Genomic DNA, 13,997 nt, shown 5'->3' on the forward strand with positions numbered 1-13,997 from the left:
TGACAAGGCTCGAGGCAGGTCGCCTTGCAGATTAGCCTCTGCGGTGTGAGAACAATGCGCGGCTCTGGCCGCCAGAGGGCGCGCCCGGAGCGTCCCGCGCCCGAAGGGCTGGCGCGCACTGCGCAGCGGGGAGCCGGGCTCCCTCTCCCGGGACCCGCCGGGACCCGCCGGGAGCCGCGGCTTCCGCAGTTACCTGCAGAAGGCAGCTCTTCTGCCAGAACAGTGGAAGAGTCAGCACCCACCGTCTGGCCTCACGGAAATTCAGAAGAGGAGGAGGGAGGGGGGAAGGGAACGTGCACCGAGCGGGGTGCAAAACGCGTTCACATCGCTTATTTCATGTTTGTTACAAATCGCTCTGAAAATAGAACAGGAGCTGGAGTACAAAGGATGTGCGTTTCTTTCCTGGCAGAGACGGACCAATTAGGAGACCTCCCTGAAGTCCCCACTGCGGGGTCAGCTTGGGGTCTGCCTGCCAAACCCCACACCCCAGAGTGGACTCTAAGATGGAGATTTCAACCCCCAGGCCATAAAACCTCTTCAAACCAAATGTGCAAGCAGGACCCTCCCTCCGGAAGCTGGCCAGGTCCTATTCCTTGTCAGTCCCCCTCAGGCCCCCACTGCTCCATGCGCTGAGGGGGCTTTAAGCAGCCTCGCCCTGTCCTGACCAGCCTTCATCTCCCGCCAGCCCAGCCAGTCCGGCTTTCACCACGTCTGGCGCCCTCTCGGCCACAGCGCTCCCTCCCCTCCAGCATCACACCACAGGTGGCCTCAGGCAACACTTCTTTCAGTTCCCAGCAGCCCCGGGTGCCTTCCTACTTCCCAAGAACCGTTTTCCCGCTGCCACCCCAGCCAGCTGGGGCTTCCCCAGCGAGCTCAACCTCGGGCGCAGCGTGTTTTTCCAGCAGTGGCCACCGGAGGGCGCACATCCACCTCCTGTCCAGTTCACCTGCACGCTCCCAAAGCAACGCCTTCAGCTAACTCTCTTGCCTCCAGCCCAGCCCCTACTTCAGGGAGCCCCTCAGCCTGCCCCGGCTACAGTAGCGTCCCAGGTCTCCCCTGGCCTTTGACTTCCATGATACGATTGTCCCCTGTGTCCCATTCCCTCGGGATCTCGTGTGCGCCCCGAATCCATTCATGGGCTGTGCGACCTGGGTGTGTGACTGTTGTTTTCTGAGTTCCGGGCTCCTTAAATGTAAACTGGGGACAGCGACACCCACAACATTGGCGGCTATGGTGATTCCATGAGATAACAAGCAGAAAAGTCTCCTTGCCCTTCCTGAGAGGCAGGACTCTCCAGGATGGGCCAAGGCCTGTGGGCCAAGTTCCCCATCCCTGTCCCCTCCCCCCAGATGACTGCCCCGCCCCAGGCCAGAGGCCCTGGCCCCAGCCCTGCAGATCACAGAGAACCTGATCTAAGCCCCCTTCCCACCCCACCCCTCACCCCCAAGGACTGAGTTCTAAGAGAATCACATCCTGCTGCCTGGGCTCAGCGGCTGCAAGTGGCCAGCAAGGCCTGGGGGATCATCTCTGTGGCCCACCTAGAGCCTTCGGCAGCTGGATGGAGACTGAACACAGAGAACCAATCTTTGCACTGAGCAGTTGCTTAACACACAATTCTATGGGGTTAAACCAAGTCCAACTCAGAACCAGCCTCTCCTGCCCTTTTCCCAGTTGAAAAGGTGGCAAGTGAGATTCTTTGCCGTGGGGCCTCCGTGGAGGCATCGGAGGGGCCCTGGCCAAGAAAGCCAGCTGAGGAGTCCTCCAGCGGCGTCATCTGGGGGCCTGGTCCACGGCGCACAGCAGCGAGACACATCTGTTCTTCATCGGGTCTCCTAAAACCACCTTTCCAAACAGCCACTCTTCGGGGTGCAGCCGTCAGGGAAGCTGATGGAGCTGATTTTCACCCTTAGTGCTGCTGACGTCAGAGGCACAGCGGGCGGCTCGGAACAAGGGTGGGGTGCTACATCCTGGCACTTCCTGCCAAAGCCCTGCCCACGGCACATGGATGGGAGTTTGGGAGTGACTGGAAAAGTCGGGGGGAGGGAGCCCCACCGTCGTTTGGAATTTGGGAAACATTAAGTCTGCCGGCCGCCCATGCGCCGTGCCCTCCTCGCCCACCCTCCCTTCCTCTCCGGATACAGAACAGACCTCTAACCCCCGCCACTCGCCACTTGGTCCTGTGCTTCGGAGGAGGTCACAGTGGCCTCGATCCAATGGTTTCAGAAAGACACAGAGAGAGGGTGACGTGCAGATGCACCAAGGGCCGCTGACAGCCACGGGCGCTGAGAGGGATCTGCCCACACCTCGGGTTTAGACGTCGACGCTTTGCAATCGCAAGAGCACAAATTTCTATTCTTAAGCCCCCGAGTCTGTGGTGATTGGCCACGGCAGCCCTCGGGAACAAATACACCATCTGCTGCCCCTGGTTATGCCGGCTTCTCTTTCTCCCCTATACTCCTTAATCCCCGTAGCTGTTCGTAGCTTGCAGTTTTGACATCTGTCAATCAAGCTTCAAGAAAGACAGGCAGTGCTCCGCCTCCCCGAATCCAGTTCCCTGAGAAAGAACTCTCATTGGCCCAGGGTAACATGGGAGATAAATCTGGACCAATCCACTGTGGCCCCAGGAGAATGACTCTGCACCAGGATGGCGGCTCCCAAAGTAGCATGTGGATCAGCAAAGGGTGATGATAAAAGAGGAATTTGTAGAGTAACGAGTGTTCACGGCAGGTATCCTCACTCAGATCATCATTCCCAAAATACTGGCTTCCCTGGACTGTGTTAACCCATCCTTTTGCATTTTCGTGCACGTCTATCATTGTTTATTAACAATGGGGTATAAAAAGGAGAAAGAAAACTGAATCTTAGAAAGCCAGAAACCTAAGTTAACCAATGAAAGACTGGTAATTTGTGAAGTCGAAGAGAGCATAGACACCTATGTGAATGAAAATACACACTTTTAAGTGACTAGCTGGACCATCCTTACCGCACGCTGCCTGGCATGCTGAGTTGGTGGCGTTCAGCTCCGTGCAAAGCGGGGGCATCGAGATGTGGCCAGACCAAACGGCTGGGATCGGCCTTTGTCTTTGTAAACGTTCTCTTCTCCTGAGTCACGGTGGGGACACCGGGGGCAGCTTACTGGGGTTGTTCAGCAGCGAATTGTCCTTGTCCCATTTCATCCTTCCTGGCAAAGAGAAAACCCCGTGATAAAGGCTGAGTAGAGACAGAGAGACACCCAGCACGTGCCTGCGTCTGTCTAAGAAACAATCAGCTACATCTGAACAGAAATGGCCAGAGCCAGTCTTGAGAGGCTGACTGATTTGACGTTTCCCCGAGGAGGACTCCGGTGAGGTCCTGGACAGTGGGTGACAAAGGGTGCCCGTGATGCTTCACTGAATCCCTGCGTACCAATTTCGTAATTTCAACTACAGAACCTTTACCGCAAACGTCTGTGTCGGGTACCCCACAGTGCTTATACGAAACTGGTACAGAGCCTTGATTACTGAAGGGGAGGTTTGAGACAGGATGGGAACCACCTCAAGCCATTTTGAAGAGTCAGGTTATTCCCCAGGGATGTCTCTGCACAATCAGTATGGTTTTTTTTTTTTTTTAATGTTATGTCTATTTTACTACACTTTAAAAGGACTAAGTGATTCCCACTAATGGCATTATTCAATCCCTGCTCCAAATAGCGTGCTGAGTGGTTAAGAGCATATATTTACTTTAAAACGACACACACGGGTTCACCTCTGAGTTTCCCACAGATCTGGGCATGAACTTGAATGAGGTCGATGCTCAATCTTCAAAAACGTTTTCTGGAACCAAAACAAACTCTTTTTCCTTTCTGGTGACTAAATCTTATTGAGCACCAGGTTCCCCCAAAGACTCCTTGGGGCCTGCACCCAGCTGTTTCCGCAGCCGCTGAGCGGCTTCTCCAGGTGGCGTTGCAGGTGGTACCCTGAACTGGCCCGTGAGTATGCGGGAGGGTGCCCCCTCTCTGCTCTGCAGAATCAGAGGTGTCCTCAGCAGGCCATTGGTTTCACGTCAGGAACTAGCAGGAATTTATCCCACAGGATGTTTGACATGGAAAGGTTTTTGCAATGGCTTACCCTTTGCCCCTTGCGTTTAAAAATGGGGAAACGTGAGAGAGGTAAGGGACTTGTTTCATAGAAATAAAAAGTAGAAGTGGAGAGGAAACTCAAGACTTCAGGAACCAAGTCCAGATATAGTTCCACTACAAGCTGCCTCACAAAAACGTAAGTGCCTCCTGAGTTCCTAAGCCGTCTCTGCTCAGGGACCCAGCCAAGTTTCTGTCCGTGGCTTCAGTGTGAATATGGGCGCTGTCAAAGCAAGCGTGTGTGAAAACGTGCATTGTTAGCGGTGGTGACGGAACCCTGCGTTCGCCTGTACAGCCCGCCGTAACAGCACGCATCACACTGTTTTATGTCACTGGCTCTTTGCTGGCCCATGTCCCTGTCCTCCTCCACTGGACTGTAAATTCCTTGACCACAGAAGCTGTCCTGTCCCCAGGTCCTACCTAGCACAGCACCTACACAAGTCGGCCCCTGGAGAGATGGCAGTTAGACCACTGATGGTACGAGTGTCCTGCCTATAATGACAAGCGTTCACGTCATATTTTGGTCTCAGAGGAAGTGAGGCATTGAGAAAACATATGGGTCCAAGTAAATCGTCAGAGGCATAGTAGAATTCTGCAGAGGCTTTATGGGTTTTTTGTTTTTCGTTTGTTTTTGTTTTACTACTTTATAATAAAATTAAAGTCTTGTATCTATGTCAGAAAACAGGTGAGGGAATCGAATAGTCTAACATGTTCCAAATTTTAAGCATAAGGCCTATTTTCAGAATTAACTCAGCTGTTCGTTAATTCTTTATGTATGGAGAACCTGGGTGGCCAGGCCAAAGCTATATCCATCTGGCAACCAAAAGCAACTTCAAAATAAACCAAATCCTGCATTTGTGTTTCTCTGAAAACATGCAGCGGAGCTGAGAACACAGTCCAGAGGAGCCCTTATTCGAAAGGCCTGACCGTCCACGACCATTTCCTCCACACTCTGCAGTGGCCTCAGTCGGTGCCTTGTACACATTCTTGGCACAAAAGGGATCAAAACTGTGGAGTAACACAGCAAATGCGTCTCCTCTCCAGCCTCGAACCCATAAGATGGAACTAAATTAATATAAAAGGTATAAGCCTCAGTACAAACGAGAATAAGAGGTGGGGCGAAGGGAGACAGGATTTCAGCCAAGTTCTGCACCACGGTGAGGCCCGGGAAACACACAAAGAGCCGCTGGGTGAGCAGAAGGAGTCCCGACCAAGAGTAACGCGGGCACTGTGCACTCGGAAAGGATCTCAGCCGGTCTCGCAGACACGTGCAGAAGCTTAGAATTCAGAGATGTCTAGGGGAAGGAAATGTGAGGCTGTAACGGAAAACGAGGGAAGATGTACATACAGAGCAAGCGGACTCGCAGCCTCTGCCCCCTGACCACCCGCCTCTCACACCCACGACGCGACAGACGCCTGTGAGCAATCCACATTCCCTCCAGGACGGCAGTCAGACAACTTTTCCTTAAAGGAACTGGATGTTCCGGGGGTGATGGACAGCAGCCCTCATAGCCTGCGGGCAGAGCCTTCCACGCGAAAAGCCCCACCTGCCACACGCGGAAAGATGCAAATCCCTGTGAAGGAGGATTCGGCAACACGGAGCAGAGTTACACACGCGTCTGCTCTCTCGCCAGCAAGTCCACGAACACGGATCTACCCAAAGGCTGCACCGGCAAAGCTACGAAAAAGACGTATGCATACGGCTACTCACTGCAGGAGACGGGACCTAAATGCCATCAGCAGGAACGGTCTGCAGCTATGACAAGGAACGAGGACGCCGCCTGTAAATTTCTACGAGTTTACCTCCACGACACCATTAACACTGACCATGGATTATACGGATGTGTGTTAATTCCTAGAGGTATAAAGATTTTCTGATTGTTTTTCTGTTATTGATTTCTAGTTTGATTCCATTATGGTTAGAGAACACAATTCTACACGATCTTTTTTTTTTTTTCCTTCCATTTTTGGTTGTTGTTGATGTGTTTTGTTTTTAATTTGTTTGTTTCATGGCCAAAGACATAATCCATCTTGGTGAATGTTTCAAGGACATTTTAAAAGAACATATACTTGTTTGTTGAGTAAAGTGTGATTAGATTCATGTGTCCAAATATCTCTGAGGCTGCTTTGATCACCTATATTTTCCCCAGAAAACTTTCAATATCAATGAGGTTCTCAAAATATTGAGTTACACTGTAGCGCATTTTGTGGGCATGCATGCATGCATGATGTTTTTATAGTTGTACAATATAGACAATTAACTTCACATAGTATACACCTTGTAGCATTTTGTTTGTAAGACTGTACAATGTATATAAATGCGATCCTACTCCATGGATTCTTTGTGACTTCCTTTCCTGGACATCTTGTGTTCCAGATGTAGCCATGTGGACACATAAAGACAGCTCAAGGCTTTTGACTGCTGTGCAGTTAGTTACTCTTTTTGTGAACGCACAGGCACGGTTTGTCTACCCTGGGTGGGCTCTGTAGCACACTCGGCAGGAAAGAGAACGAGGAGTCAGTCACTGCCTTCCCCTCCCTCCTGCCCTCCCTCCTGGCCTTCTTTCCTCTGCCCGCACCACTGGCCTCCGCTCCCCTGACCCCCACACTCTTCCCAGGGCACCTCTTCTTTCCTGGAATCTCTCCCTGACATTCTTCCAGGTCTTCGTTTGCACCTTAGGGAACTTTCTCTCCCCTTGCTGAATTTTACTCACCCAGCAAAAGCCCAGCACCAACGCTGCCTCCAAAGCTCACTCTCCCCTCCCCAGCTCCGTGAGAGGGTTTTATTGGAACCTCTCTGACATTCTTACTTTTATTTTGCACTTTGTGTATTTTCTGCACTGTCGCGCATGATTTGTGCTCTTTCTAATGATAAGGACTATGATTTATTCACCTCTGTGGCCCATCTCCCTCTGGATCTGCTCAATTCTCAGCACTGTGGCGGGAACAAGCTGAGCATCTAATAAACATTTTTAACTCGACACATCAATGAACGAAGCCCGTGGCCTCTAAACAACTCCCAGATAACATGCCCGCTGTGCACAGACTCATTGGAACACGGAACAAAATTCCACGGCGTGCACTATTTTCTTGGAGTAGCCCTTCTGGGGCCAAGCTCAGGAATCCTGTGGTTCTGTCATGGCTACCTCCCTTCCCCCTCCCCAAGTTCATGGACGCCAGTGAACAGGCCTGAGGGGTGGCGGTCACCCCCACACATAAACTAGGAGGGACTGTACCTCTAATGGGACAGATTCAGGGACAGCAAGTGAGAGCTACAGAGCTCCAGGCCTTGCAGCTGGAAAGTTACCGGAAACCGCTTCCAAAGTTATGACAACATCACAAATAATAATTACAATTAACTGAACACCTGTAATCAGTAACCCAGGGACTGTCCTCGGTACCTTACAAACATCTAGTCGTAATTGCAGGTGCTAATATTTTTAGGGTTTATTAGGTCTAAGGTCTGGACTAAGTATTGTACATAGATTTTTTTTTTTCTTAATTTAACCTTCTCAAGAATCCTATGGAGTAGGAACTACTATTATTAGTGTTATTAGTATTACTGTTTCTCTATTACCGATGGAGAAACTGAAGCTCAGAGAGGCAAAGTAACCAGCTGACGGTCACACACAGGGTCAGAGCCAGGATACAATTCCAGATTCTTGTGGCTGTCTGTAAACGCCATTTCCCTTCCTCCCTCCCTCCCTCCCTTCCTTCCTTCCCTCCCTCCCTCCTTGCTTTCTTCCTTTTCCTTCTTTCCTTCCTCCTTTCCATCCTCTCTTCCTTACTTTTAAACACTGTTTTTCATTATTGAAAGAAAAATGTGAATACATTTTTCTAAAACTCCAGACCATTTAGATAAACTAAAATCTCTATCTTTCCTCTTCCCCGTCCTAAGCTGTGCATAGAAATATATGTTTGATCTTTTTTTTTTAAGCTTCCGGCCTGGTTCGTAAATTATTTTGTGACTAAGTAACAGATTCCCGTGACTCAGAAATCGGACCCTTTCGCTCTTCTTCGCTGTCCCCATCAGCCCGCGTGACCCTCCTCCGCGCTCACTTGCTGGCCTGCATGTACGCCCTGTTGCTGCCCCGGCCCCCTCCAGCCCCCAGAAGGGAGAGGGGGGCTGGGGGTGGTCAGGGAGGCCCCCGATCCCCACCGGCTCCTCCCGACTCTGGTCCATGGCATCGCTGTCTGAATGTCCTCGCCGTGTTCCCACTGACATACACGTATTTACGACCTCCCCTCCTTCGGGCCCAGGGGCAGCACGTTACACCCACGGCTTCGCATCTTCAACAGCCATTGCGTAACCATCGTCCCAACACTGTGTCTTTCCTGCTGGTTTCTGGGAAGGAAGTGGGACCGGCACTGGCCGAGTTTCTGAAAGGCGGCATCTGCCCTGTGACGTTCTCTTGTCTTCCCTCCTGCGGCTAACGTCCGCCCCCTCGGATGAGCCCCTCCGCAGCCGGCATTGTGGGCTGGGCCCGGCACATCTGACACACCCCCGCACCCCGTGTCTGCACAGAGCCCCTGCCACGTGGGCCGAGGCAGCCACCCCTCCGCCCTGCCGGCACCACCAGCACGCGCTGTACAGCACAGAAGCTTGAGTACGTTTTCTGCAGCCAAGAAAAGCCTGCACTGTGGCTTTTGCATGGTCTCAGGACCGGGGTTTCGCGGGCACTGCTAGAATGAAGATGGCCGAGCGGCTGCAGCTTCGCAGGCTGCAAGGAGCAGCGAGGTCAGAAGGGCTTCTTAGTCACACACCGTCCCCACGCTGTCACCAGGTGAAGGCAGGACACCCTCGCACCTCCCACAGACTCTGTCCCTGCTGGGCCCGGCCCTGCCCTGCTCCATTGTGTACCCGAGGAAGAAATGCTGACTCACCAGGGACCTTGATCCTAGCTGCTCCCCCAGAATGACAACTAAACCATCCGGCCCATCCCTTGGGAACTGAAGCTGACAAAGCCATCGAGATCTGCTGCAGCCCCGCCCTGGGAGGCCACATCCGACCAGGGCTCTCACCTTTGGGGAGCTTAAGCAAAAATGGAAGTCTTGGTTTAACTTATCCAATGGGGAGATCAGAACCTACTGACTTGATGGTGGCTCACACCACCCCTGATGCTCCCTTCAATTCACTCTGAATTAACCAAATTAAATATTTATGGAGAGCCTACTATGTGCCAGGCATTGGGCTAGGTCTGGAAATGCAGCGACGAACAAAACGAAGCCCCTGCTCTAATGAAAATTGCATTTTGGGAGAGAAGACAGCCAATGAAATCCCTCAACCGCAGGTAAAATGTGTGTGTGTGTCGTCAGCCAGGAACACCTGCAGAAGAACGAGCTGGGTTTGTCACCTCTCCCGACGAGGGAGACCGCACTAGGGGGCATCTCGGCACCAGGGTGTTAGAAAGAACCTACACTAGGATTTCGCTTTGGTTGGGAGGTTTGGGAGGGGGCCCGAGGAGGCGGGGACTGGCTCTAGCTGGAGCGCATTCCGAAAGCCAGGATGACTCTATGACGGGGTATCGCAATAAATCTTATCCAGAAGGAGGGAAGCCCAGGGAGAGGCCAAGGCTGCAAGGAATAAAGAAACAGCGGCCACTCGCGTTAACCACAGGTGTTTGGCATTTCGTGGCTCGGCCCATGCTCTTGTTTTGCTGTGTGGAGATGTGATATGGAGCGGCCTCGTTGTTGTCTGGGCTCATGCGGACCCAGAGTGCCCCTGTCTGATGCTGATGTTCTGTGAGATTATATGTGTTCGACAGAACACCAGGATCTGGCTGTGTGCACAAGGCCGGCCCAGATGCCAGGGCTGTTCCCCAGTCCCCAGGACTGCGTACCAGGAGCTCAGTGGGTGCATGTTAAGGTGGGGTGCCCCTGGACCTCCAGCTGAGACACCGACTCAGCAGTTGCACCTGTGGACCTGGAATTCTTGGAGAACAAGTGGGGGTACAGATTTGGGAGATGCCAGTGTTTCACATGGGCCTAGATGAAATCACGTAGAGTATGAATGTAGGCAGAGAAGAGGTCTGTCTTATTCATCTGCATTCACTCCCCAGGCACTCCAATATTTAGACCTCTGGGAAGTCAGGAGAAATCGACAGAGGAGTCTAACAAAGAACATCCAGAGAAATAAAAGAACCGAGAGCTCGATCACTTGTTAACAAATGTGTATCTGATTTGCACGGCATCCCGTAAAACTTCAGATTCTGAGCCACCAGGAACGGTGGACAGATGGTGGTGCTGGGGGAGGAAAGGTGTTGGCCAGAACCATTGGCTGACACCAAGAACTAGTTCTAGCTCCCTCTATCTTGGTAAAAGAAGCTACACTCTGTCTGAAGACAAGACACACTCATATAGAAGTCTACGGAAGATGTACGTGGAAGGAAGCACCAGGCGGGACTTCTGCGGCCTGCTGGGAGTCGTGTGCTTGCTCTTCTCTTCTCCCTTCCTGCTGTCTGAAACGCGGATGGTGTAACTGGTGCTCCAGCAGCCATCCTGGACCACGAGGGAACCTTGCAATCAGAAACCGAGCTTCGAGGATGGCAGAATGAGAACACAGGCGTCTGATAACTGCAGAGTTATCAGGCGTGGATTAGTCATGCCAGCCAGCCATGGATTAATTTTAGATGCATTTTGCATGAGCAAGAAACAAACTGCTATCTTTTTAAAAGGCACAGTTATTTGGGGTTTTCTGTCATATGCGGCAAAAGCTAATTCTGATATGAGATTTATTCACAGTGTTTCAAAATTGTATGCAGAACTTGTGTTAAAAAAAAAACAAAAAACAAGGATTCGGGGATCTCGTGGTCCCTGCCCTCTCAGAATGCCCCGTGCAGTGAGCAGAACAACAGGTAAATGGGTCATTACGACACCGGCTCAGAGATAAGTCAGTGGTTTTGCTCCAGGGTCTACGGTAAGGACGGAAACAGATGGATGACAAAGCAAGATTCATCTCTTTTCCTTCCAAACCATGTATCTATCGGCTCAATAACTCAAATCATGTTCTTGGTCTGACTCCGTTCCACGGCCTATTTTAATATACACCAGTGCCCGATTTAAGCGTCGGAGTCCAGGAGAGTAAAACGGTAACGTGGGCTGGAGTTTAGGTGGTTGGCCCTCCTAACCTCACAGAGAACCGGAACAGAGTAACAAGCAATGGTTACCAACTTGCTAAGAGTCGATGTTGCATGCGGAGCTTCATCCAACTAACGATCATATCAGTACTCCAGCACTAGAAAATTGGCAGGATGATAAACCTACAAACGTGCTCTGTGTTATTTCACTAATTATTTTGGAAGCTGCCTTGACGGCACCCTCGCCCAGCTCCTGCCACTGGTCAAGACTGCTCTGAAACATCGGAAGCCTCGTGTCTTACAAGTGCCCAGCTCTGGGCCAAATGGAGACAAACCTACACGGAGCAGTTACTAGGTGGCAGGCCCAAGACATATGTTCTCTTGTTTAATCTTTACAATAATGACCCTAACAAGAAAGGTTCCTGGTGAAAGGAAGGACACAGCACTCAGAGAGCCTAAGCACTCTGCCTCCAGTCCTACACAGCAGCAGAGGGTTCAAACCCAGATCTCGGGCCCCTTGCCTCCACACGATACTGCCCCCCACCCCACCCCGCCCCAATCACCCTCTGGTGGTATCTTCCCTGGCACCTCGCAGCCTTTTAAGCCTGGAATCTCTTTGGTTCGGTGGAAGCAGCCTTCTACCCATGGGCCCTCTCATTCCCAGTTTCCACAATTCGGAATCCCACCCCGCCTCCAAACCTTTTGTGCATCTCTCCCTGCTCCGCCCACCTCGCACCTCCCTGCAGAGCGGTCTCTGCATCCCAGGAATTCTCCCTGCCCTGTGCTTGGCTCTGAGGGCACTTACCATCACTTTCTGTACTTTACCAAGGCCCTCTGTATCCTTGACCTGCCTGAATTATCCTTTTCCAGTAGGAAGGAGCAAAGAAAGGACACTTACTGCTCGCTTACTTTGTCGTAGGGGTTCGTCTCCATTAATCCCGCAAATACTTCCATGAGGACTTTTCCCTGCCACGTCAGCTGATGGTCGTTGGCAGCAATTCAGTGCCCACGGGAATCTCCAGTTTGGGCTGAGGTGAAGAGGAAACCTTCATTCGGCTCAAAGAGCTAATTTGTGATACAGCACAGCTGTGGAACAGCAGGGCTGGGGGTGGGCCCTCCGGCAAGGCGGCCCTACCCTTACAGCAGGGCTGGGAGCTGTCCTCACAGTAGGACGCTCTCAGGTTGAGGCACGACAGGTAGCCCAGGAACGCCCCTGCCCCCGCCAGAATATGGCTTCGGAACATTTTCCTTTCTTCGAACTTTGCTGTTTTAGTCCCGGCAAGGGACACAAGCCAAAACCGCTCTTGTCTGGCCTAGACGCCATCTTTGGCCAAGGCATGACCTTTGACATCAGTATAATCTCATCTGCTTCGCAGAGACCGCGGCTCCCATCATGCACCTGACGCCATGACAGTTCCGGAAGCGCCACACGAGGAAGAAAAAGCGGGAAACCGAGTTCCCGCGCATACGAGGAGACGAGAGGCCGCGTCAGCACGTTTTCCTGGGCTCGGCCTCCCGGGAGAACCGAAAGTTCATAACCAGCCGTCTTTGCGCGTCTCTCATGCTCACTCTCAGAAAGCCCACACTCCCCTCCCTCCGTGTGCACTTTCGCTCGATAAACCTCGCACCTTCCTGCTTGCTGCTCGCCTTGCCTTTGAAGTCTTTTTTTGTGGAGTGAAACTAAAATATGGTCGCTGGACCCCCCCAAGCGAATAAGAGCCCCTGGCTAGCTGGCAATAAGGTGAGGGTACCTGCTCCTCACCACAGGGCTGGGAGGTGCCTGAGGATGAGTTGGCCCTCAGGTGAGGCGGCCCTCGGGCGACTCTGCTCTCCCCAGCAGACAATAATTTTGACAGAAAGGGGAAGCCCACTCCCAGCACCCCAGGGACCTGACATAGGTAGAGAAGTCCGTCCTCATGCAAATGAGGACTTCCGATCCTCACAGTTGGATTGGTCCAAAAAGCACTGTCGTGATTGGTCAGAATAGGGCCACTCTGATTAATCTTAAAGAAGCCGAAGCTGAGGGGTGCAGCTATGCAGCTCTGATTGGGTGGCGGAAATTCTGAATGCTATTGGTTGAAGGAAGATTACAGGCATTCCTTTATAAGGGTTGGCTCAGATGTCAAGAGCGCAGTGGAGTCCGTTGGGCAGCTTTATGCCCACGGCTCTTTGAAGCAAAGATTTCTTGAGAGGTCCACGTTTTAAGAACGGCTGCTAGGCTGCCGTTTTTCAATTTGAGCCCGGTAAACCACCAAGAATCCTTTCCAGTAGATACCTTCGTGTTCCTTTCTTGGGGTCAACATATGTTACAGATGAAGAAACTTGATTCACAGCAACCTGACGTGCTAGAACGATAGGCACACCCAGAAGGCAAGAAAGAGAAATGACAGATCATTCCCTGCCTCTAAGACTAGCACGTCCGACGGATGTCCAGTAAAGCTTTGTGGAATGAATTAAGGAGTGGATGAATGAATGTGTATTTGAAGGTTGACGTACAAAGAGGAACTTTGAAATGACAGATAGGAGAGCTGCAGTACTCTGTAAAATACACATTTCAAATACAGGCAAGGTTTGGTTTAGTAGATGCAAAAAAAAAAAAAAAAAAATGCTGATCGTTGAAACGAACCCAGAGTAAAAAGAAAATGTTCCCTCAGCACTTTCACAATTTAAAGTGTAGCTCCGCAGACCAGGTGCTGAAGGCGTATCTGCCATCTATACAGCTCTCTTCTTTGGAAAGCTCTAGAACGCCGTTGGGTTTTGTTCCCAAACTTTGGCCCCGCGCGCGCACGGCGGCGGGCGGGGAGTGG

This window comes from Rousettus aegyptiacus, unplaced genomic scaffold (assembly GCF_014176215.1).
Source record: "Rousettus aegyptiacus isolate mRouAeg1 unplaced genomic scaffold, mRouAeg1.p scaffold_m13_p_14, whole genome shotgun sequence".
Taxonomy (NCBI): domain Eukaryota; kingdom Metazoa; phylum Chordata; class Mammalia; order Chiroptera; family Pteropodidae; genus Rousettus; species Rousettus aegyptiacus.